Below are 24,075 nucleotides of genomic sequence, written 5' to 3'. Positions count from 1 at the left end.
TAACCACAGCCTCTCCAGGGTCTAAGAACGGGGGGTGGGGGTGTGTGTGGAGTGGCTTAGGCAAATTCACTCAGGTTGCAAAACCTCCAAAGAGGTATCACCTCCTTGGCAAGCTTCAAAACTATCCTGTTTCAAACTTCTTGTATCAACCAGGCAAGGTACTAATAAGCTTCAACAGGACTTTATTTTCAAAGTGGAAACCTCTTTATCAAGCTGCTGCTGCACCCTCTGTAGCTTTCTCCCTGCCTCTCAACTCCTCCCCCCTACTTCCTGTTTCCTGTCCTTTCAGACTCCCAACAGCCAGTGCTCCCAATTCTAATAATTACAAGCAACATCTAAACACCACATTCCCTCCTCTCTTAAGAAACTCTCCCAATTAAAACTCTTGTTCTAACCACAGGAACAAATATGAAACAAGACACTATACAGTTGGCAGAAATATTACACTGAAAACACTGTAGATACTACATAAGATAGTCTCTAGTCCAGACAGGTGGTCGTCTGGGTCTGACAGGCCGTCCCTCAAACCCCAGTTCCAGTGCAATGTCTTGTTGTGTTGGTCCTACGGTGAAGTCATCCAATGCAGACTGGGTGTTGGCATAATCTCCTCTTGGTGCATAGGCAGGTGCAAGATAAGAAGCATTCCATACCTTCCCATCAGAAAGTCGATAGGTGTAAGGTCCCTTCTTCTCTATGATTTTAAGAGGAGCTGTGAATTTATGGTCCCCTTTGCATAAAATTCTAGGTTTTCGTATTCTAACGAAGGAATCACACTCAAACTCTGGTTCCTTAGCACCCCACTGCTTATCTGTGAAAGCCTTAGACTTTGCTTGGTTCTGTTCAGCTGTTTTTCTCACATCCTCCTCGTTTGGGGCATCAGGTCGTGCCTTTAACAATCCAGCAATGTTCAGTTTAGTATTCATCTGTTCCCCATGCAGTAACTCTGCGGGTGATCTTTGCGTTGTGGCATGTCGTGTAGCCCGGTATGCTTGCAAGAAATCAGTAGTGAAGGTATCCACAATCGCCCTTCTAGTTTAGCCGTTTGCAAACCCTCTTTCAAACTTCTGTTAAACCATTTGATTTCCCCATTGGCTTAAGGGTAATATAGGGATGACCTTCTGTGTAAAATGTTCCTCTGTGCTAGAAAAGTTTCAAACTCCAGGGAAGTAAATTGACTACCATTATCTGAAACCAGTTCTTTGGGGTTACCTTCCCTGCTAAAAACTGAAGAGAGGAACTTAATTACTGTAGCAGAAGAGATTTGCGAAGTAAATGCTACCTCAGGCCATTTACTGAAATAGTCTATTAAAGTGATGGCATAACGTCAGTCAATTGGAGCAGTATCAAAGGGTCCTACAATGTCAATCACCACTTTTTTCCCATGCAGATTCAGGAAGAGGAACAGGCTGTAATGGAGGGGTACATGTCACTGCTGTCTTGTCATGCATTTGGCAAGTGACACAGGATTTTATGAGTGCTTCAGTTTGAGAGTCCATCCCTGGCCACCAATACAGATCCCATAGTTTGGGATCGTTTGGTTCGGACAATTCCTTGATGAGTATCGTGTGCCAGGTGTATGAGTTTTGACTATAATTCTTCTGGCACAAGGAGCCGGTGTGTACCTCGTAGCACACAGCCATCAAACAAAGAAAGTTCAACCTGAACTCTAAAATAAGGCAGCAAAACTGGGTCAAGGTTTTTAGGGTGACTGGGCCATCTCTTTGGCAGAAATTATTGTAGTTTTTGTTGAATTGGACACCCTGAACAAGCAGCTTGAAATTGTTCTATTGTAACTGCAGTGAGAGTGCTTGTAATAAGTGCAGCCACTACATCCTCATCCTCCGGTGGACCATCTGGTGAAGGCAAAGGCAGGCGAGAAAGGCAATCCGTGACCACATTTTGGTTTTCAGGCTTATATTCCAGTTCATAACTGAAAGAGAGTAGTCTTGCAGACCTTCGAGCAATACGGTATCCTGCTCTTCCCAGTCCTTTCATTGCGAGCAACATCGTCAAAGAGTTGTGGTCAGGCACAACTTGAACGTGCGGCCCCGCAGGTAAGTTCTCCATTTTTCAGTAGCCCAGACACAAGCAAGTGCTTCTTTTTCAACTGTAGAATATTTTCTCTCAGCATTACTTAGTGTCCTTGAAGCAAATGCAACAGTCCTCTCCGTGTTGTCCTCATGCAGTTGTGTGAGAACAGCCCCAAGTCCATAATCAGAAGCATCAGTAGTTACAATTGCGGGCAATGCAGGACTGAATAGTGCAAGTACTGGACTATGTACAATCAAGTCTTTCACCGTTTCCAAACTAGCTTGTGTATCCATTGTCCACACTAATGTAGAACTTCTCGGTAGAAATTCCCGTAACGGTTCAATGACAGAAGCCTAATTGGGAATGAATTTTGCATACCAGGAGGTAAGACCCAAGAAGGAACGTAAGGTTTGAAAATCTGTTGGAGGAGGAGCATTTGAAATTGCCAGGATATGATCTGAATCAGGTTTTAGTCCAGCCTGTGAAATTGTATGCCCCAGAAAGGAGAGTTCAGTTTGTCTAAATTTGCATTTGGACCTATTGAGCCGGAGGCCTGATGCAGTTTAGTACAGACTGCAGGTTATTGTCATGCTCCTCAGAAGTGTTTCCAAACATGATAATATCATCCAGATAGCACTGAACTCCATGTTGATTCTTCAGAATCAATTACATCATTTTTTGAAAGTCATTTGGGGCAGATGCGAGACCGTATGGAACACGTTTAAAATGAAATAGTCCCTCATGTGTAATAAATGCTGTGAGGTCTCTATCATCTTCATGCAACATAACCTGGCGGTATGCATTCTGCAAATCAAGAATAGAAAACATCTTTGCTCCATGGAGTTCTGCAAATACTTCTTCTATGTGAGGAAGAAGATGGCTATCAATCACAATAGCTTTATTTGGCTCCCTTAAGTCCACACAAAGGCGAATGCCTCTACCCTTCTTCTGTGTCATTACTATAGGTGAAACCCATTCCGAGGAGTCGATCTCTTTAATAATGTCCTTTTGAACAAGTTTTCTAAGTTCCTCTGAAACAGCTTCCCTGATTGAAAATGGTAAGCACCGTAACTTCTGTCGTACAGGCATCACATTATTCCGCATTTTAACTTTATGCAGAAACCCATAAGCACAGCCGAGTTTCTCCTCAACTTGGTGTTGGGTCCCAGCTGAAACTGGTGTGTGTACCACAAGAGTGCTTTGCTGAGGGAGATCAATTCGTCCATTAACTACCCTGAGATTTAAAGCAGCCAATAAATCTCTGCCAAGGATAGGAGTGCCTTTGTGGGCAATGTAGAACTCTGCAGTTACACAGCAATCACCAAAAGTAACTATTACTGGCAGGCAGCCATGTACTGGAATATGGTTTTTCAAATAGCACACCAAGTGAAGTTTGGGTTCAGTAAGAGGCACATTTTTATAGTAATGCAGATAGATGGAATCAGGTAGTATAGATACTGCTGAGCCAGTGTCCAACATTAGCTGAATAGAGTGTGGTTTGCCTGAGGGTATGGCGGAAATGTTTACAGTGCACTTTATCTGTTCTGGAATATGTGCAGTAGTCATTTTGTCCACGCTCAGCACAGTAACATCTGGTATTGTAACTGCATGCACCTGTTGATTGAACTGGCTACTGCGACATACTTTAGCAAAATGTCCAATCTTTTTGCAATGATTGCACTGAGCTACTTTTGCTGGACCTCCTGTGTAGCTTGCAAGGTGTTGTGGGGATCCACAGCGAAAACATGCTTTTACTGTATTTTGAATTTGCTGATTCAGTGGTTTTTCATTAGTTTTCCTTTTGCAATTTTGAGTCTGCAGTGGTAGTGAACTTTTCTGCAAAGGAGTCACAGCCTGGTCTTGCCTCCTGTATCCATGCTCATTATTTTGGCTTCAGCTCTAGCTGACTCAATCTGAGTAGCAATGGTTATTGCTTTTTTCTAGTGTAAGTTGTGGTTCTAGAAGTAAGCGTTCTCTTACATGAAGCATGGTTGTTTTCTCAATGAACTTGTCTCTAATCATCTCATGTGCCATATTCCCAAAGTCACAAATTACAATCAGACTCCTCAGGGAAGCAATATACTGCATTATAGTTTCCGCTGGTTTCTGCTCACACTGGCGAAATCTGTAGCGATTAGCTACTACATTCACTTTTGGCACAAAAAAATTCTTTAATGCAGTGAGTGCAGTCTCATATTTATCATCTGCAAGGGGAAAAGTGTAAAATATATGCTGCTCTTCTGCTCCAAGGCAGTGGATTAGCAAAGCATACTTTCTTACTTCAGAAATCTCTGTAGCACTGATTGCAGGCAGATAAGTCTCAAACATATGGATCCAGGTAGTAAAAGCAACTGGAGGCTCACCTGGGCTTTGCAAAAAGGGTGCAGGTGGGTTCAGAGGCAGAAGATCCATCCTCATCGCCAAAATGTTGTATCAACCAGGCAAGGTACTAACAAGCTTCAAGAGGACTTTATTTTCAAAGTGGAAACCTCTTTACCAAGCTGCTGCTGCATCCTCTGTAGCTTTCTCCCAGCGTCTCAACTCCTCCCCCGTCCTTCCTGTTTCCTGTCCTTTCAGACTCCCAACAGCCAGTGCTCCCAATTCTAATAATTACAAGCAACATCTAAACACCACAAAACTGGATTCTCCAAAGACCAACAGATACAGAAAGGACTTCTGGATAAATAGCCAGAGTTTAAACTGACTCTGGGCCTTCATTCTTATCCAGCAAATGGAAAGGACTTTCTGTCCAAAGGGCAGGCGCCAATCCTTAAGGAAGGACTGACACCTACCAAAACCCTTGTGGGGAGAGATGGTGGATAATCTCTGGTAAAAATTAACATGCATGTAGGTTCTTTTATTGTTTTAACATATTTTCTCTGTAAAGCTTGTCCCTTAAGAATAAATGTGCTTGCTTAGAAAAAGCTGAGCGGTAACCTTAAACCGTGGGCAATGACACTATTTATAGCATCTGAGAAGAAGGGAAAGCAGGCCTGCTTAGGCAGTCTGACTTGCTGGGGAATTCACAGTGTAGGCAGAGAATTGTGAAGCCTGGAAATACCCTGGTCAGGAGGGAGAGGCTCATTTCTCTGCCCAAGAGTGGGTGCCCTCGCTGGACCAGGGAGGGGGAAGGAAAGTGCAGTGGCCCTGAACTGTGACACCATGAACCCTCAAATTTCCCCAAAAATGTTCTTCCAGAACTTATTAATAGCTTTCATGTTGTCACTGAGGTAATTATGTAGATGCTCAGACAAGTCAGAGAAAGCCATCACTGCTCTTGGACACAAATCTCTGATGCAGTCCAAATATGCTCTCAGACATAGTTTGATGTGTACACCAGGAATAAGTCCCAGATCATTTCTGCCCGAGTGAATCACCCAATGTCCAGTAGATCACAACTTCCTATGGCACAACGTAAATGCTGCAGAGTGGGTAAAATATGATGCCAACGCAGGCAACCTCTCTCTTCCCAAATCAGCCTGCAGTTAGCAGTCCCCATGGAATGCTGTACCCATTGTTCTCCTGCAAACATTTGCAACCTCATGATCTGGGAATCACCCAGTATCCACATGTTGGAAATACGGCAGTGTCTTTGAAAACACCACATTACCCTACCCTGAGTTTAGCAAGTAGCCACTCCCTCCCTTCCCATCTCCTCAGGGGCTTACAATACAGATATTTCCTCTAACAACCAGTCCAAAGCTTGCCTACCACCCATCTTCATTGCCCAACCCCTCTTCAGCCACAACCTCGCTCCCTGTCCTTGTCCTGCCACCCTCCACCCCCACACACACACCAAGTGCTGTCTTTGGCTCCTCCCCACCTGATATAACAAAAATATTCTGCTGTGTTCACAGCAAACCTCCCCATAAAATGAAAACACATTATAACAGAGACAACTTGCGGCAAACAATATGAATTATTAAATCTTTATTGCACAGTTGTACAGATTAGAAATGTCAATGGTGGGATGTTCACCAGAGGCAGTAGCATTAGCACATTCCCTCAAACTAACCAGGCAAGTATAAAGTGGCTGAATAGAAATCCTCTCACGTTTTTTTTTCTTTATTGGTGCATGCACAATACAATCCTTCTGGACTACCCATCTATGCAAGCAAAGAAGCAAACATGTTCTTACATACCATGCCCAGATTGGGGCCCCCAAAGATTTAGTGGATGTCATACACTACCTTGGGTAAAACTTCACAGACTGCGATGATTTTGACCTGCATCACATCAACAGTTTTATCTCTAGCTCTGCAAAAAAAACTTTTTTTTCAAAAACAGCTCTTTTTTTCAGGGTTTATATCTCCACAACCTCTACTTCAAATGATCCCAAATTTCAATCACTATCCCTATACTGCACCCTCCTCATGAGCACCAAATTTCAAAGGACTCTGACAATGGGACTTAGAAAGGTCTAGGTTTAAATAAAAGTTGTTATGGAACCTTAACGATAGTGGCACTACTGCACCACTATAATACTTGTTTATTTAAGGAATTAGATATCTGAACTTGCATTTATTCAGATTCTTATTTTTTTACATTTTTTATTATGTTAGAAAATGGTGAATGTTGCATATCTTATGTACTAGATGATTATTTTTTACTTACAATTTGTGTCAAGCTCTCTTTAGACAGAAATTCAAATTCAATTAAAAATGCACAAAAATAGCATTTTAATTATTTTTTTTAATTAAATAAAGTACCTTTAGTGTGCAGGACACAAGAAAAAAAGGTTTATCAAAACATGATATGCATTTAAAACTAACTTAGTTATTAAACCATTTATCTATCTAAACCATTATTCTGTGCTTAGCAAATTGAACTGATTTTTTCTGGTCACCATATGCCTCAAGATTTTAGAATTAGTAGATCTCATCTTCTCACACCTACATTTTATCTGTAGATTGGAAGAAGAAAAACAAGCTTTCCTGCTTTTGTCCAAGTCCCTGTTGGTGTCTTAACTTTGAATAAACTAATCACTGAACAAAATCAGTTGAATACACTGTAATGCACAAACTATTCTCTCTGTACCTGCAGAAGAGGTTACTGCTGTCAAAAGCTGGTTTAGCACTTCAGCAAACTCTGATTTCAAGTGACTTCCACCAGTTCAGTGGTGTTTCTTTAGAATTTGGCACCAAATATGTACTGCTTAATATTATTTTTTGTGTTTAATTTAAATAATTTAAATAGATTATAGTAAGTTTAGGCCTTAACATAAATTGTAAATTTCAAATTTAATTGTAAATATTTTTATAAACAAACATATTCAATTTAAATACAAAATCCAATTTAAATTAAAAAATCTTCTTTTTAATTTAAAACATAATATTTTTTTCTCCAGTAAATGGAGATAATGGTACTTCTCAAGCTTTTCAAAATACACTAAAATCTACAGATGAAACTATACATTTCATCAAACATTTTGGGATGGGCTTGGACTGCCGAAACCAATCACTGTACAGCACGCCCTGTCCATGTGCGACTTACTCTTTACCTCACCTTACATTCCAGGCTTATTTTCCCCATTCTTATTTTGTCTGTTGTAAATCATTCCCTGGATGTTCCCCCTTATTTTAGCTAGTACAGACATTCTGTTTCCAGCCTGCTAATCCATTTACCTCCCTAATCCTGCCCCCCAAGAAATAAGGACTCACCTATGTTCAATTACTCATGTGAAGACAGGCCTAATAAGGAACAACCAGGTTACTGCCAAATCCCATCTTTGCCTGGGGGACTACTACACCCTGGACCTGACCCTAGTTTTTATTTCATAAGAACAATTCATCCTTTCCCCCTCTAAATCTTTTAAGCTCCTCATACAGGATCAAATAAAGTTTGTTTGTCAAATCCATATCTTTGAAAAATCCTGCTCCTCTTCAGATATAAAATAGAAAGATTATCTAGTTCTGTAAATCCTTTTGGATGAATAAACTGTTCTAAATCTTCTCATTTCACATTCTTCATCTCCAGGAGCACAACAACATTTTCAAGTGTCACAAGGTGTGACCCAACTTTTGAGACCTAATTGAGTAACTCCAAATCATCTAATAATTGCTTAGTTATACGAATGTACATATTTTTGAAACTGCCTGTGCAGTCCCCACAGGCATTCTGGGGGAAATCCTGGCACCACTGAAATCAGTGGGAGTTTTGTCATTAACTTCAGTTGGGCCAGGATTTCACCGTCTACAGCCCTGATTCAACAAACATTTACTCATATGTTTAATGTTTCTACCTTGAATAATTCCAGTTGGAATCAACGAGACTACTTACAGTAGCAAAGTTAAGTCAGCGTTTGGAGGATTGAGGCCCAAACGCAGGGCTGTATATTAACTCCACTGCCAAGATGCTCATATACACCCACAATTGTGCCCACTTTGAAATTAAACCTATCTATTTAGTTCTGTGCCGTTCTCTCTAAACAATCGTGTGCATCATGCATTTCTTTATTTTCCCATACAAATACTACACACCTTACTGAAAATGTAGCATACAAAGATCTACCACATTACTCCACTAATGACAACTGAGATTTTTCAGAGGATTTAAGAATTGCAATATTACAACAAATAGTCATAAAAACTTAGCTCAATAACCAAATAATGTAAGACCAACTCTGGAGTTATCCTATACAGTACCTGTTTGTAGTATATCTTCACCAGGTTTGTAGAAGCATGTAGCCAAAGATTGCTTCACCTTCAGTGACCAAGATCTGCAAAGGAAAACCATAGACATTAAAAATATGTCACTGAAAATAAATAGTTTGGGCATAAAAGCAGAGCAAAATCATTCCGCTAAACTTCCATTTGGAAATAAATTTAAAATATTATCCTTTACAGTATGTGTAGAGCAATGTATGTTGTGTGAGATAAGAATGATGACTAGTAGGATAATCTATTAAATATTACATTTAAGACATATACAGTATCATAAAGCTTTTAAGTAAGCCTGCTTATGGGAATTCAAAAATAGTACAGGATAGTTCCTGCAAACATCAAGTTTCAGAATAGCAATTTTACTACAACTATCAGTAATGATAGACTAAAACCAACACATTCAATATGTATAACGGCTAGTGGTATGGCAGAAAATAAAAATCTATTAAAAAACCTACAAACAGACATACATTTGAGCCACATTCTGCCTTTGATTTGCAGCAGAGCAACAGCATGAATTAGAGAACCATGCATCAATAAAGAAAGGTTAAAAATGACAATTCTACTACAGATTCCAAAATCTGGCTCCATATATTTCTGTCCCTAAAGCAGACACATGTTCAGGCATGTGCATGTGCATAGCACTTACCCACAATTAGTAGCTAGAGTCTCTATAAATTCTCCTGGTGATTCTGACACAGTGATACAGATATCAGCACTGTGCAGTGTATAATCCATTTGACAAAACAAATTAGTTTTACTATACAGTTACTAAAGAAAGAAGAAAAAGAAATGACTGAACAGTTAAAACTGTAAGATGTGGCAGAAGAAGGAAACAAACAAAAAAAGACTTAACTGACATGGAAAGGGATAGAAATGGAAAGGGATAGAAAAAGAAAGCAAGCAGAAAAGACAACAGTTCAAGTGCCAGACTGAGGTGGGAATGGTCCTTATTTGGTACCAACACTTATCTGGTGGCTCCATCAGTTTGTCTACCACACTATCTTGAGGATTTCTAAGGGTATGTCTACACTGCAGAGTGTATGTGTGTCCTGGCTGATACGTATATGCACATGTGCTTGCCAAGCCACCGCCAAATGTCCACACTACAGAGCTGCACATGCCCCATACCAATCTAGTTGCATCAACATTGACACTGGAGTTACATATGTTTTGGGGGGCTAATCCAGTGTTTTTAGTGCATTACTAAATTGAGCCACCCTAGGAATTGGTTGGTGTATTGTGGAAGAACTTGCCTATCCCTCCTGGGCCTTTGTGCAGATGTGTTCTTAGCTAGCCAGCACAATTAGCAAAATGCAGTGTAGCTGTAGCTGTCAATCCCAGGCTATTAGAAAGACAGGTGGGTGAGGTAATAACTTTTATTGGACCAACTTCTGTTGGTGTGAGAGAGAGAGAGAGAGAAGCTTCTGAGCTACACAGAGATCTTCCTCAGGTCTGGGGAAGGTAGTCCGAGTGTCACAGCTAAACATAAGTTCGAACAGATAGTTTATCATAAGTAAGGCTACGATTTAGTCATGGGTATTTTTAGTAAGTCATGGACAGGTCATGGGCAGTAAACAAAAATTCATAGCCCATGACCTGCCCATGACTTTTACTAAAAATACCGGTGACTTGGGCGGGGGCCGTCGGTGCTCGGGGGGCGGGGGGGGGAGGGGGCAGTCCAGCAGCGCCATGGGTGCTGAGGGCGGTGGCCTAGGACCCCACTGGTGCTGGGGGGGAGGGCTGGCAGGGGCTCCCTACCCAGCTCCGCGTCCCTGCAGCTCCTAGGCAGTGGAGGGGCACAAGCCAATGGCAGCTGCGGGGGCAGGGCCTGTGGGCATAGGCAGCACGTGGTGCAGAGCCTTCTGCCCCCCACCCGGCCCCTCCACCGCCTAGGACCTGCAGGGCCATGCCAGTGGGAGCCCCCCACCCTGAGGTAAGCACCCACCCGCAGCCCCCAACCCCCTGCCCCTAGCCCTGAGCCCAGGCAGCCCCGAGTCAGAACCAGCCACTGCAAAAGTCACAGAGGTCACGGAAAGTCACAGAATCTGTGACTTCTGTGACCTCTGTAACAGACTCGCAGCCTTAAATCATAAGTAGTTAACACATATTCTAAGGCACTATTCAAGGTGAAGTGGCCCGTTAACATCCCTGTAGTCACAGGACCAAAAACAGGGGTTACTGGGTTACAGATTGTCGTAATAAGGCATAAATCCAGTGTCTTTATGAAGATCATGCAAAACAACTTCAAAAACAGACTCCAACGAGAGACTGCTGAATTGGAATTAATTTGCAAACTGGACACCATTACATTAGGCTTGAGTAAAGACTGGGAGTGGATGTGTCATTACACAAAGTAAAACTATTTCCCCATGTTTATCCCTCCCCCGCCCCCGCACTGTTACTCACACGTTCTTGTCAACTGCTGGAAATGGCCCATCTTGATTATCACTACAAAAGGGTCTTTTTTCTCTCCTGCTGGTAATAGCTCATCTTACCTGATCACTCTTGTTACAGTGTGCATGGTAACACCCGTTGTTTCATGTTCTCTGTGTATATAAAATTGCCTTACTGTATTTTCCACTGCATGCATCCTATGTAGTGAGCTGTAGCTCACGAAAGCTTATGCTCAAATAAATTTGTTAGTCTCTAAGGTGCCACAAGTACGCCTGTTCTTTTTGCGGATACAGACTAACATGGCTGCTACTCTGAAACCTATGATTTTTAGTGTCTAGCAAAGTTATGAATTTAAGCTCCTAGGCTCATCTTTTGAAAGTGTTGTGCAGTTTCCTTTGAGGATGAAGCCTGATAGGTCAGATACAGAGGGATCACTTTGTGAAAGGCAAAAACAATGAGGAGTCCTTGTGGCACCTTAGAGACTAACAAATTTATTTGGGCATAAACTCTGAAACCTTTGTGAAATGTGTTCACCCACAGGTAAGAGGGTGTTTTTGTCTTCTATCATTTTCCTGTGTGAGTTTGTTCAAGAGCGTAGTGATTGTCTGGTTTCACCCCCATAGCTGTTATCGGGGCATTCTGTGCACTGGATGAGGTACAATACATGTTGTGATAGACATGTGTAGGACCCCTGGATCTTGAAAGGCATGTAGTAGACGGTGTAACATTTAGCAGAGGCACTTCCAGCTCTGTCTGTTCCAGCTGGTGCCAAGCCATGGATCCAGAACTACTGGATGAGCTGTTTCTACTTGTGGCTGAACTGTTATTCCAACAGGGTACAGACAGAGGATCTAGAAGATGGTGAGTGTCATTTCAGAAGCATTTCCTTCTCAATGGAAGGTGGTGACAAGACTCAGAGGAGAGCTCATTCACGGCAGACAGGAGATATCTGTTGCATGCTGCAACTGTCGTTTCCTATACAGACTAGTGCTTTTGACACAGGACAACTAGCACGGCGTAGTGGGATCACATTGTCAGGCAAACCTGGAATTACTAGCAGTAGCTACAGAATTTTCGCAAGATAAAGACCGCCTTCCTGGATCTGTACAAGAAGCTTGCCCCGAATGACCCTCCAGTGCCAGGACTGCAAATGAGGGAGGCCATACCAGTCCAGAAGCAGGTTGTTATTGCCACCTGGAAGCTGGCAACCCCTAACTACTACAGGTGGGTGGATAATCAGTTTACTATTGGCAAGTCAACGGTCGATGAGATGGTGGTGGTAGCTTGTGAAACCATGAATACTGTGGTTTTGCCACAGGTGGCAGACATTGCTACTATGCCTGAAGTAATAACTGGCTTTCGGAGAATGGGGTCTCCAAACTGCGCTGGGGCCACTGACAACACTCAAGTGCCCATAATTTGCCTACCACAAGGACCACATGAATATGTCAACTGCAAAGAATACTACCCTATTGTTCTGCAGGCCTTGGTCAATCACAAAGGCAGGTTCATGAACACCAATGTGGGATGTACAGGAAACGTGCATGACACCAGGGTGCTGAGGAGATTTGATGTTTACCTATTTGGACAAGCAGAGACCTTATTCCCCCCAAATAGCATGATTATCAATGGGGTATTTGTGCCCAATTATTTTAGGAGATCTCATTTACCCCCTACTACCATGGCTTATGAAACCATACCCTCACCACAGAGCACCTGGCAGAAGAAGGATTAATTATATACTTAGCAGTTGCAGATGGTGATGGAGTGTGCTTTTGGCAGGCTGAAAGCAAGCTGGTGCTGCCTGCAAATCTGTTTGGATACCAGTGCAGCCAGTTCCATCTGTGCTGTGGCCTGCACAACATCCATGAGGATGAGGGCTAGAATTTTCCCACGGAGTTAACTCAAGACGCTGCTGGTTTGCAGACTCTGTACAAACAATCAGAAGATTTGCCTGCCATTACTGGGGCTGGGTCCAGGGAAGCAAGAGAAATAAGGGATGCCTTGTGCACCTACATCCCTGCATTGGTCTTAAAAAAAAACAAAAACAAAAAAATTAAACCTGCCCTGCTTAGCAGCATGTTATGCAGTACTGAAGGCTCCATGCTCAGGGTAGCATTAAATATGTGGTTGAATACATTGTGGTAAGGGCACGCAGGCAGATTGTTGCCAGACTTGCCATCCTTAGCCTTGTGGTAGATAATCTTTAGGCTCCCCACACTGAACACAGCAGATAGCTTCCAGTACACAGGAGATGAGTGGGAAGTGAGTAGGTAGATGGGACATAACACACAGGTCCCAAGAGCTGTGGGATGGCACTGGAGCTCACGAGCTCAACAACATGTGCGTTAGCGGCATCTTTACTGCGAGATGGAAAGGTAGGAGAACACCTTACAGCAAAACTCACGCTTTAACCTATACTTCCAGCTGTGTGCATGAACATATGTTCAAAGGGCACAGAGGCTCATATTTGATGTTCTGTGGGGGAGGAGGAGACGGATGGGGATCAGGGGTTGGGCTAAAACGTGCATAAACACGCAGGCAAGAACAACAATAACAAATAACCCCCCACTACTCTGCTCTATGTATTCAAGAAATCTTTATAAATATTACAATTTCCAGGATTATTCACTCTATATACTTGTTTGCCATTCTTACTGTTTATGTCAAATGCAGACAAGACAGACTTGAAAGTTTAGAATCCACAATAAAGGAGCATGAACAATAGAACTACATCTCTGCTCCTCTATTTGATCTCAAAAATTGTCAGTCCTTCAGAGATGAGAAATATAGGAATGACAAAGAAAAATCCCACTAAAGCTACTGTGAAAAATCAGCAAAATATCACCTGCAAAATGGCATAAGCTACTTAGTACATGTACCATGACAAGCAACTGAAGACCTCCTGGATGACCAAAAGGGTAACCTTTATTTTACCATCAGTCTGTAGTCTTCCCTTTCCCCTCTTGTCTCTGTCTCATCTCTTACCCTTCTTGGTGTCCATATCTTTCCTCTTTATTCCCAGTCTCCTACCATAGTGTTTACTCCACATGATTAAGTGCACACATGGGTTGAACTGGGATGGCTCTGTGAGCCAGTACTTTTCCTAGAGGTTGCTATATTGGCTTCTAGAGGCCAGGATTTATTTTTAAAAATTAATTATCTGGACCTTATAGTTGTGAAAATTGCCTTCAAAATGTGAACTGGGTGTAAAACACCACAATAAAGTTCAAATGAATCTGCAGACAGCCTGAAACAATAGCTCTGAGGGAGGTGAACTGTTCCCATTCATCTCAAATGGGTATTAACTTTGAAGCTCCATTACGACAATTTAACCGTCAACATTATGAACTATTTCATTGCTGAAATAGTTGCACTACTGAAAGCGTGCAATAAACAAAAGGGACAATCATCTTATGCACAGCACACTATGAGAGACATCTTATTATTCAGGTATCACAAGTAGATGGAACTTGGTTTGCAGGCACAATTTGGGAAAATGTCACATTTTTCCACCCAGATAATCAGCCAGCCTGCAGATGGCTGCTCCTTCCTAGTATTCTACTGCAAAAATGACAGAAAACAACATGAACATTCCATTGTTTAGCTGTAGAGAACCGCACAAGGAAACAACCTCTTCTCTCTCAGCACCAGTCCAATTCTGGATCCTGGTACTGAGTAGCATTTATTTTTGAAGTGTTTATTCAGTAGGCTATCCTGAAAAGCATATACAGATATAAAACAAGCTGGGAAAAGTATTTATTTGTAGTGCTCTTCTTTCTTTACTGTCAGTGACTGCCATTTTCACAAACAAATCATGCCTTCCACTGTTGTCCTTTATTCTGCGAACACCAAAAACCCTCCCACAGCTATTAACATTTGTTTCATTTATCATTTATTGACAAACTAAAGGACAAAGGCATGATTTAACAGATTGCTCTGTGTAAAGACACAATATAGTGCACACACACAAAAAATCATCAAATGCCCCTGTCAGTAAGTCTTACAAAGTACAGCTTAATGAATGTATGCAAATTGCTGTAATATACAAAATTTCTGGTACCACTTCAACAAGTAATGCGCTTATGAAGAAATCTATAGAGAATGGTAAGATACATCAATCTAATTTGTCTTTGAAATAAAGGGATTTGGTTTCCTCAAGGTAATTTCAATTTTTCTTTTTTAATGCCTGGTGGAGTGACAGTAAAACATTACATACAATGAACCACCACTTTAGACCCTGGAAGACAGGATTATTAAATTGAAAAAATTCAGCAACAGATAAACTGGAAGTGCATTGTTACATGCTGGTATACTTCAATCTTTTCCGTAGTTGTTTTGACATCTTGGCATTTTTAAAAATCATTACTTCCAAGCCTGCTAAATTAAACATACCCTATTTTTCACAGTTGCCCTAAGTAAGCTTTACCACCATTGAAGTCAGAATTTAAAGTAAGGCTCAGTTTCGTGCTGTATGGGGGTTCTTAACATTTACACTGACAGGTGCATCAAAATTATCAGAAGCCCAATTTGCAACTGCCTTTCTTTTTAAACAGTAGGTATTAGAGTTCGTTAATACCTTCACCCCCCCACCCAAAAAAAACCAACCCAGTTCTTTCAGTGAAAAATGGCTTTTCAGTCAACATTTTCCAGATTTTCATAATTAACAAACAAAACCTGGGAAAAAAAATAGTACAATTTCTTAATTTTTGAAATATGAAAACTTTTACTAAAAATTCTTTTTAGAAACCATGATGTTTTAGTTTTCAGTGTCAATCTTTTGTACAAAAAACAAACACAAACAAAATGTTGGCAAATGCAGCAGAAGGGGCGGGGGGGAGAAGGGGGAATAATTTTTTGGTTTTAATTTCCAGTGACAAATAACTGATAATTTTTCAACCAGTCCTGTCACCTATGCGACGGAATGTTTATACCATTTTCCTTATACTAGTATCTGAATGTCAGCAACAGTGACATATTTGAGACATATGTCTAGAGACCCCAGCATGTCTCCATGTGCTATGGTAGCCACCATGAGCACTGTATGTTGGCACCTGTAGTCTCTCCAGGCCACATCTCTATAATGAAGAGGAGAGCCTGGGCCACAAGGTAGAACTCTGTGGACTGCAGTTGGCCAATAGGCTACACTTGGAATTAAAGCCTAGGCAAGGAGGTTTCCACTCATAGTTTACAATGGGAGTTCTCAGAAGAAAGTGTATCATATTTTTGGGACAGCAGATTGTGACAAAGCTACTCCAGCAGCAACTGAAAGCTACAGATTTCCTGGATCCTGATCTTTCTGGTTTTAGGTCTGTGTATGAGACATCTTTCTGTTGATGATCTCACAGTGATGGAGAAGCCCCAAAGATGTCTGTGCCAATTCTTTTAGATGCCACATATCAGGGCTGGAAAAATCCACTCACCTTGACAGAGGTTATCAAACTCTGCAGGATCAAGGCTTTCATATGAAAGTGAAAAGTTTCTAGTGCTAGGATTGTGAAGAAAAATACCCACTAATAAACAATTGTAAGGATATTAATATATGCGTCAAGAGCAGTCCATTATTTGAGTATAGCATGGATGCTCGTTGATAATCTTAAAAATTTAAACAAACACATGTTGTCTGATAAGTGTCCTCACCTAACAAGTATCAGATCATCCTTTACCGATGTCATACTACTGTAGAACTATTTACCATAATTAACAAACAGACACAGGTTTTACTCATCTCATTAGGCAAAATGACTAAATTGGACAGTGTTCCATATAAAACTTTTGCATCTCTGAATCAGAGGATCTGGATCAACAGCAGAAATGAACTAAACTCTTCATAACAGAAAGCTCAGGTTGAAATACATCATCAAAAAATCACTACAAACACCTCATTTTCCCAATAATTTGTATAACTCTTGCACTTCTGTTACACTGAATATTCAATAGTCTGACAGACATAGTAGAAAATGGCTCTTATGTCTCTACAAGTGAACACATAATAGAATGCCTTTTTTGTAGCATTATTCTAAACTTTTATTTTATTATTTACACCATTGAAATCTCAGCTGACAATCAAATGTTAACTGCATAAATAATCTGACACCCATTTAAGATGTACCAGTATTTAACAAGGATGCCCGTTATAATACTTAGGCCTAATTTTGCCTTTAAATATGCATGTTGGTGGCTCCCCTTGGCTTCAGAGAGTCCCATGAACATATAGCCAAAGACTGAAATATGAAAAATAAATGAATATGCCAAGTATCGCTGTACTACACATCATAATACACCTAATTTTTCAGATTTCCCCTACCATGTCATCATTATCATTCATATTTTCAGTCTCTTTTTAACATCAGCCTGAAAGTACAGCAAAATTTCCCTTCTTTTACTCTACCCTTCGTCTACATCAAGAGGAACAGGTTTATGCTTGACGTAGTTAATAAAGGCAAATTAAGGAAACTCATTCTCTCCCACCTCCTCTCTTATCCCCTGAACCCAGATGAAATTATACTAATTAACATAAATTAAATGAAACATTCTAACTTCCCTGGACGAGGGAGGAAAAGATAACCTCTGGGAATCCGTCTTCTTAAAGCTCTCCTAAGATGCAATGTCTAATAGACTTTAGAAAAGTCTGTATAGACGACTTCAGCTTCAGTATATCAAAATAGCTTCAATAAAATATATTAGCATGTGCATCACTGGCAAAATAACCTTTACACATTGTGCAATGGAGTGTGCTGCAGGTAATGAAATAAGACTTTTTAAACTCATTAATTCATTATCTTCACCCAGGGGCACCAATTTGTAAAGTCTGGGTGAACCTCCTCAAGTAGATGAACAAGGATCAGAGCCAAATATCAACTAGACAGTTTTGAGCCGCCTGTTTATTAACCAGAGCCAATTTTAGATGTCATAAGTAAGGTGATGTAAATTAGACCTCCTTACACTAAGAGAGACTCTCAGAGACCTGCTTAAAGAAGGAACCATACAAATACAGTTACAAGATGACTTCCGTTATACCACTGGTACTTTTGGGAGGATTGTCTGGAAGACAACCTCTCTTCAGAAACATTGCTTAGAGATTGATCTGAACAGTTACTGAAAGAATATCTGTTCTTGAGGACAGGGTGTAAAAATGTAAAGCGTGGCTTAGAGAAATCATCATTCCATGTTCTTAGCCACTGTGTTGTAATGCATGCAAACTGAAACTCTTAGTTAGCACACCCTCTTCTGCAGTCAGGCTATAAAAGGAATGTGTCTTTCAAACTGGATTGGGATTTACTGGGGGGATGACAGATTCAGCGGCTGGGTTGAAACGCATTCTGAGAAAGCCACAGAAATAGTTAGGGAGTGCAAACATTTCTTTGAAAGTTCATTCTATCTTCTTGTCTACAGTATTCCTGGGGCTACACTGCCATCCAGCGAGGTGACACCTGTGGTAGGACCAGAGACTGCTGAAGGACTCTGCTCAGGTGGTCTGTTTCTTTTTCGTAAGACAACATAGCTTATGGGAGTTATGGAGACCAAAAATTTATGATCGGGGTGCTCCAGACAGAAGATTGAGAATTTACCAAACAGTGGACAGGCAGGATACTTTCTCTTACATCTTCCAAGGGCAACAATGATCCTTAACGGGCTTGGAAGGACAATCATGTCTTGCTCAGTAAGTTAAGTAAGGTATTCTTGTCCTCTAGTTTATATTCCCTAGCAACTTTTCAACTTTTGATAGCACTGCAAGGTTTCTGTGAGATCAAACTCATTCTCTACATAGGCAGCACCGACAAATTCAGAATAATGCTTCATCTCTCCAGATCAGCTTGCTGGAACTATCTTTGTTAAACTGACCTCTTCCTCAAATGAGCTATCCTCACAAAACTGGATGGAAGTCTCACTAATCCCATGATCTGTCTCTAGATCTGCTCTATTTTTAGTGGGAAAGAAGAGATGAAGCATACCTGACCGTGCCTTCTATTCCCTGCATGCACAGTTTTAAATGGTGGGCAGGCCAGCTTACAGTATAGCAAACTCAATTGCTGGCTTACCCTGGAGTTTCACAGTTTCTCATCCTCTGGCAGGCTAATCTTCTCTTCTTCAGCAAAAGGGGGTGGAAAAATGAGGGGGTGGTTTGGGTTGGCTTTGCTCCAGATGCGGCCACTAGTGAGAGTCTTTCTGGGGACCTCACAATGGGGCAAGGAGGCTGAGGGAGAAACTAAAGGATCACCAATTCCCCCTCCTTTGTGGCAAATGACCCCTATGATGGTGGAAACCTATGATAGTGTTTTTGCACTCCTGTTCTTATGTACCACTATTACCTATGTTTCTAAAGAGATACGAGATACTACTTCCCTGTCACAAGACACACTGATTGCACTCTGTTGTCATAAGAACAGAAGTGCAAAAACATACATTTATTGTTCCTTCCTCCCTAACCTCCCTCCAACTCCTCAACAAAGTAATATTACAAGAAAAAAATCGACCTTGTGTTGTATTGATCTTGATTTTTGCTGTTGCAGCTACTCATAATTGGTTTAAGCTTTGCCGTTGTAAGGTGCCAATTGCTGTCAAGCAATACACACAAACAAAACATCTGTTAGGTACATCTCTCCACTTAACCAAGCTACATGTTGAAGGGGAAAAAAATAGAATATGTTCATAAAATAATTATATTAATTTTTCATCCTATATGAAAGCTCAAATAAATTCTGAAGAGGTTTGTAGATTAATTTTAATTTAAAAATAAACCTGAGGGAGCCACAGACTTAATGTACTTACTGCTGTTGGCCTGTAACACTGCAACAGCAAATTGGAGGAGTCTTCATAAAGAATCACCATTCCATTCAAAGGAACACAATTTCCCTGAGCAGGAAACATTAGATGTTCTCAAAAACTCACACATACAAATATTGAGGAATGTGCTTTCAAGTGTAACAGTAGCCTCCTACCAATCCTCTGTAACCCTACTTTTCCCATAACGCTCTGACTTTTTAATGCAGAATAAGTTTCTTCCCTAAGATGGACAGGGCTGCATTTTCAAAGAATCCATTTAAGATGCAATAGCAAGAGACATATTTTCATTGAAGCAATATAAGAAATGCAGCTAAAGAGGTGGAATGTATCTGTATGCTGTTTTGTGCCTGAAATGCTCAATTAACATAAAACAGAATATGCAGAATTTCTGATTTTCAAAACATTAATGGAAATCTATGCCTGCACAACTGGACACTGATCGATGCCTCCTTGATCCTGTCCTCTCATGTTTGTTCCAGTTTTGTGTGCTGCAAATAGATTGTGCCAGATCCTTTCCCTCCCCGCACTCTTCTTCAGCCACTGGATTTTGATAACCAAAACTAAAGTAATTTACAGCAGGCTACAACTGCCCACACACACGGTTACTAAGACAAAAATGTTAAATTAAAATTTTATTTTAATAGAATTTTATCCTTTAGAGTCACCTTTAATGTTTATCCCCAAGACAACTGACAGGAAGAAAAAGGAAAAACACTAAAGGTAAGACCATGTTCAGTTCCCATGCTGGTCCACAAAGGGGATGAGGTTCAAGGCAACAACACAAGGAAGCTCCCTTACCTTGTGCACACACACACTGGAACTAGGCAAAATGTTTGTCTCTAGCCCATACTGATGCCCAGATACTACACTGATTGCTGTCAACAGAAGAAGCTAGACAGCTGGATAAATAGGAGTGAGGCCAGTGCCACCACTGGCAGTAGCTTGTCTAAAGTGAGTGGACATGAGGAGAGCAGGCCAGACCCAACAGAAAATAGATGTTGCACCCTCTTCTGAAGTGACAGAGTGGCTGTGTGCACACTCTGTGATCCCCAAAGTGTACCTCTACAGTGCCCCTAACACACGGCTGTGCCTTAAAGACAACAGAGACTCTACCACTTCATCTCTGCCAGATTAGCAGAGTAAAACACTCTCATCTCTCCCCTTTATTTCACTGCTTACGGTAACGTATGAGATCATTGGGACAATGGAACTCTCTTCAGTAAGGGTAAAGCTCATCTGTGAGGGAGAAAGAACTTCCCTGGGGGCTGATCAAAGACCGTGGAATGAACTCCCTCAGGAACTAAGGACCATCACAAACCTCATCATCTTCCACGCTAAGTGCAAGGTGCATATCTTTGACCTGACTCCTCTAACACATAGGAACATATATATAAAAACACAAAAACAAAATCAAACCAACAAAACACACTCAACCAAACCAAAACACTTCACTATGCACACTTCTCCCCCAGGGGTCAGGATGAAAGAACAAACGACATGTGACAGACGTTAGTCATGTCACCTAAGGCACTACTGCAAGGTGCTAAGATACTATGGTGATGAACGCAGTGTAAGCACCCATGCAAAACAGAATAGAGGTTGTATCTTTTTCATATGTCCTTGAACTGTGAGTATATTTGATGCTCCCTCTTTAACAGCATTGTTATCTGTGGGTTGGACACTGCTGAAGTATGTTCTTTTTCATTTTATATGTAGGACCAAATTCTACAGTCTTTATTCTGGCAAAACCTTAATTAAAACATCAGTAGGAAATCTGTTTTAATTAAGGGACTACAGAAAGGGCCATAGGATTTGACCCACAGTATTCTGTCACAGTTTTTTTTTCCAGTTTCCTTTTTAACTATCTGAGTTTTTATATAAAATAGTTTTGCTCTTTCCAATCTATTTCCAATAGACAAATCTACTAAACTGGAAATTACAATTCCCATCAACCATTTCTCCACTGATTTAGGGCCCTCTGGAGGTGAATATGTAGACACATCCATTTCCCCTAGCCAGTAGGGCAGAATTGCAATGAAACACCCTGACGCAGGAAGTATCCTGGCTTTTGGGGAAGCAGCAGCTGCAGGCAAGCCAGGAGCAGCTGAATGCAGGGAAATTTCCAGGGAACTGTGTGCAGAGAAGGCTGCAACAGCAGCCAGGGAACCATGTGTGAAACAGGACGTGATAGTTGGACACTGCAGGAAGGTTCAGGTCTGTGTGGAACTTGTGAGGAAGCAGCAGACACTGGGCAGGGAGCCAGCGCAAAGGCACCCCAACATGACACACGACTACCTGAGCCTGACCTGGAAATCTGCAAGCTCTTATTTGCTTTTAATAAAGAACTGGACTAGGCTTCCCCCCAAGGGCCAAACAGGAACTACTACTGTTTTACTTTGAGCTGTACCTGTTTAAGACACTCTATTTATGGCATTTTCAGCTTTCCGTTTCTTGCCAGCCCTAGTAAAATACTCCACTCTAGATACATGTCTGTGGGGACCCACCAGGACTAGTACCTATAAGGGTCGAGCAGCTGAAGCACCTCCAGCATTGGCCTCTGAGCTGTGGGACACCTAATACACTACTAGACCTTAAAGGCTTGGTATACCACAGCACTGCACAGTTGTACCAATTAGTTTGGTGTTTTTTTAAAAACTTAAATCCTTTCAAAAAATGATCTCAAAATCAAATACATCCCTCAGTAGTCTGACCTGAAGAAATGCAGACTAATGCATTACAAATGCAGTTTTGAAATGCATCATAACTACACATGAAAATAGAAGAAGTTTGCATGTATTAATTGGCGCTTAAATGTTAAAGTGTCTGCAAGTGCAATTGTGTACCCAAATAAGCCCACCACTGCCAATTTTATTCATGCAATACAGGCACATCCTATTTTAAAATTATCCCCATCAGTTAGATAATACTCTCTCCTGCATAGCATGCCACTCAACATATTTTAAGGGAAGCAAATCTTCCCAGCTTTCCACCAGACCCCAGGTGGTTTGGATTTTTCAGTTTAAGCTTTCCTAAGACACAGAGGGCTAGATATTGAAAGCATTATGCAGAACTTGTATATTAGAAAATGAATTTTTAGAGGTACAGATCCTCGCAACTTTCCCAAGAGCAAAGGATTAGATATGCAAGAAAAAAAAAAAACACCCAGCAAACTCTCCAACCACCACATTGCATTCCCTGGGGGTTAGATTACTGTACTCAGAAGAGCTGTAAGAGACTGATCATTCTGTGTCAAGAGCCACACAAGTGAAATATCTGCCCAGACACATCTCCCCTTTAGCAATATCTGCATGGCTAATCAAAACTTACTACTGCAGTCTTAATAGTCTATATTAAAAAGCATGAATGACGAAGCAATTATCCTCCATTTATTAAGCTGACCGCAAGCAGCTACCCAGATTTCTAGCACTAGTTGTAACAATGGCTGTTCTGGGAACAGTGATATCTGTTTTCAGGAGAAACTATGGTCTCAGATTGTCATTTCTTAAATTCACTGAATTGTGTTTTCAAAGATGGAGATTTGGGTAAACAGACCAGTGCCACTCCTTATCTCCTAAGCCAGGACCTGCAAGAAGACTAGGGACCGAATGGCTCGGCAGCAGTTCTGTAGAAAAGGACCTAGGGGTTACAGTGGACGAGAAGCTGGATATGAGTCAACAGTGTACCCTTGTTGCCAAGAAGGCCAATGGCATTTTGGGATGTATATGTAGGGGCATTGCCAGCAGATCGAGGGACGTGATTGTTCTCCTCTATTCGACATTGGTGAGGCCTCATCTGGAGTATGGTGTCCAGTTTTGGGCCCCACACTACAAGAAGGATGTGGAAAAATTGGAAAGAGTCCAGCGGAGGGCAACAAAAATGATTAGGGGACTGGAACACATGACTTATGAGGAGAGGCTGAGGGAACTGGGATTGTTTAGTCTGCGGAAGAGAAGAATGAGGGGGGATTTGATAGCTGCTTTCAACTACCTGAAAGGGGGTTCCAAAGAGGATGGATCTAGACTGTTCTCAGTGGTAGCTGATGACAGAACAAGGAGTAATGGTCTCAAGTTGCAGTGGGGGAGGTTTAGGTTGGATATTAGGAAAAACTTTTTCACTAGGAGGGTGGTGAAACACTGGAATGCGTTACCTAGGGAGGTGGTGGAATCTCCTTCCCTAGAAGTTTTTAAGGTCAGGCTTG

The 24,075-nt window shown here is 41.3% G+C and overlaps 1 protein-coding gene across 2 annotated transcripts in view; it reads right to left on the bottom strand.

Moving 5' to 3' along the window:
- Positions 1-24,075, bottom strand: part of ENOX1 (ecto-NOX disulfide-thiol exchanger 1) — a 499,678-nt gene that overhangs the window by 411,106 nt on the left and 64,497 nt on the right. For both annotated transcript variants that reach the window (XM_074961330.1, XM_074961339.1), the window contains exon 2: positions 8,676-8,749. The gene's annotated coding sequence lies outside the window, so the exon portion shown is untranslated. The remainder of the gene's footprint in view (positions 1-8,675; positions 8,750-24,075) is intronic.

Source organism: Natator depressus, chromosome 1, assembly GCF_965152275.1.
Source record: "Natator depressus isolate rNatDep1 chromosome 1, rNatDep2.hap1, whole genome shotgun sequence".
In the NCBI taxonomy this organism is placed as follows: domain Eukaryota; kingdom Metazoa; phylum Chordata; order Testudines; family Cheloniidae; genus Natator; species Natator depressus.
Note: the sequence above shows the minus strand (reverse complement) of the source record. Positions and strands in the feature narration are given on the sequence as shown.